This window comes from Botryllus schlosseri, unplaced genomic scaffold (genome assembly GCF_051294905.1).
Source record: "Botryllus schlosseri isolate E-star unplaced genomic scaffold, Bs_hap1 Bs170a, whole genome shotgun sequence".
NCBI classification, from domain to species: Eukaryota; Metazoa; Chordata; class Ascidiacea; order Stolidobranchia; family Styelidae; genus Botryllus; species Botryllus schlosseri.
In genome coordinates, this window is record NW_027648779.1 from 16,560 (window position 1) to 19,372 (window position 2,813).

The 2,813-nt window shown below is 39.1% G+C and overlaps 1 long non-coding RNA gene across 1 annotated transcript; it reads right to left on the bottom strand.

Moving 5' to 3' along the window:
• Positions 1-481: 481 nt before the first annotated feature.
• On the bottom strand, positions 482-1,192 carry LOC145432792 (uncharacterized). Its single transcript, XR_013912972.1, has 2 exons — positions 773-1,192; positions 482-742 (listed from the first exon to the last, which is right to left on the bottom strand). It is a non-coding gene; the product is annotated as an uncharacterized LOC145432792 (long non-coding RNA).
• Between the last annotated feature and the right edge of the window lie 1,621 nt (positions 1,193-2,813).

Consider the following 2,813-nt stretch of genomic DNA (forward strand, 5'->3'; position numbering starts at 1 on the left):
GACAGTAAGTTCACTGGTATTCTATTCAGATTTTCATTCTCCATGGAAAGGAAGCATCAAAACAAACAGTAAACAGTATCCTCGGATAAATTCGTCAAGACCATTGATATCAAAAGTGGGTTGATTTAATAGTTTTACAGACTTATGAAAGTGTGGAGATCGTGGAGGATGTACAGGACAAGTCCGTGATGCACTTTAATAGGATTTTTTAACATAGTTTTGTTCGCTATGCCTTTCAGAAAAAGCAAGCCAAAATTTCTAAATATTCAAAAGGGTTACGTGATGGATTGAAGGAGGTATCTAAAGTAGGTGAAAATTAGCCTTTCTCCAAACAGTTTTTTTCCCTATGGGACGAGTGCTGCCTATTCCCATAGGGGTTCCTTCTGTCGCCAAGGAAACCAATGCAACGGTTGGAACCTTGACGTGGTGTGTTGGCTTTTTACACTAATACCGACCGGCAGCGTCTCTCAATGCAAATCACTTGTAAATTAAATGATATTTATTGAAAACTGAATAGACTCTTGAAGGTACAGAGCTCAAACATACAATAAAATCATATTGAAATAAACCCCAATATTTTCGGCTGACACTCATCGGGGATAATTGCTAGCAACAACAATTCTCTACTAGTTGCTGACGATCACGCCTGATGAGTGTCAGCTGAAAATATTCGGGTTTATTTTAATTTAAATGAAGATCGTCCTGGACAGTTGAACAATCATCATCTGAACCACATGGAGTACTTTGTCTGTTTGGCTATTTTCTGTTGTACCTTGTTATCAGATCATATTTTCTGCAGACCGTGGATGCCGTAGAATCGTTCCATACTGAGAACAGATATACCAATGGTATCAAATTAGCACATTCGTCAATGTTGCTCAACAGCGTCATAAAAAAATCGGTTACGAACTTACAACTTCACACTGTGGAGCTCTGTACACCAACACAAAGTCTCATTCCCAACCTATACGTTGGATACGCCAAATTTCAAAAAGTAACAGACATTAGCAATTGCATATATATATTCAAAAATTGCTGAAGAGTTGAAAATTTCAAATCACAATTCTGAATCAGTTGGCTGAACTTTTCTATCCATGAAATGCAGCTGAGTCAATAATCAGACTGCTTGAAAGAAAAATCCTGAAAAATAGTTTCATGGTAACATAATATGAATTGATCACCCATAATTCATTCAATTTATAATTGAACAGCTTCTTTGAGGTACAGAACTTCAATATACAATTGAATAGCATATTCATATTAAAATGAACCCGAATATTTTCGGCTGACACTCGTCAGCGCTGTTCTTTCGAATTCTCTACTAGTTGCTGACGATTACCCCTGACGAGTGTCAGCCGAAAATATTCGGGTTCATTTTAATATGAATATGCTATTCAATTTATAATGTAGGCAACCTCAAGATTAGTACAATTTTATCAGTTCAATACACCACAAAAAATGTGATACAATGAAAAGACAGGAAGATGTCGAAGCGACTAGGAGTAGTCTATGGAATCTGACACCCACCTTGGCCTAGGCGATGTCAAGAGGAGGCATGCACACTGAATGAAAGTAAAGAAGATAGTATAGAAAAAGAAAGCGACAAGGAATAGAGCGGCATGTCATGGAAAGCGAGATCGATAGGTCAGTCGTGGTCCGGTAATCTTGAGGATGGACTGTATTTATTTAGTAGTAATTGCTTGTATTTCGACTTGAATGTGGACATGCGTTGACTGTCGGATGGCCGGCGGGATACTGTTCCACACATCAGGTCCGGCATATTTGATAGAGCGATGATCTTTTCGGTCGATCATATGATATTTGGACGACGTGGACGCGCGTGTGTTGATTCCGAGCTAAAGAAGTCATTGAAATATTCGGGGCAACGACCGCAGTGGAACTGATACATAAACTTGGCGATTTCTTCATCATATCCTCATTCTTCCTTCTTAGATGAACAAGTTACCATTTCTCTTACTGAAGCTCCAGACGTCCGCATAAAATATAAGGGTATATGTGAATCATGTTTAAAACTGCAATCACTCGATATATGATTACTTACCCCTGTATGATTTACCTAATTTTTGTTATGAGAGGACAACATCCTTGATTTCAATGTGTTGGAGTTTCTCTGGAAGTTGCTCCCGAACTGCGGGTCATTTTTCTACCTCCTTCGGTAAATTCGAGTATCAGGTTCACTGGGACCATTAGGCAGCTTCTAATGTATAAGATATTCATGATGCTTCCTCTCATCTGCTTCCGGCACTAAATCAGGTCTACGAATCCTGAAGAATAATATTTTTTGTTCTTTACTAGCCCGTTTATTAGAGTAACTGCAGCCTTAAATCGCGCAATGAGTCGCCATATTCCGTATACTAACTGTTCAACTGCACCTGTTATGAGAACAGACCTGGCGAATAACTAAATCGCGAGAAAATCGTCTAACAGCAGAATAAAATGCCATTCCACAAGTGCTGCTGCTGGTATTATTTACCTTAGCGACGCGCGTTGTCCCTAATCACTCAAGCGTAGCCAGCCTAAACGGAGAACAATGGGTTGTCACTCCATCCTACATCCTCTATAGTTACATCGATTGCACGCAATAACTTTTCCCTGGCTATTGTACTTAGAGAGATATTGGCAAACTTCGACATTTTTGGGGGTATGAAATTTACCAAGATTTCTCTATGTTCCCGAAGGCCTAGAACTACAATTCCTGTATCAGAGTGTCTAACTCTGAAAGTTACATCGATTGCACGCAATAACTTTTCCCTGGTTATTGTACTTAGAGAGATATTGGCAAACTTTGACAT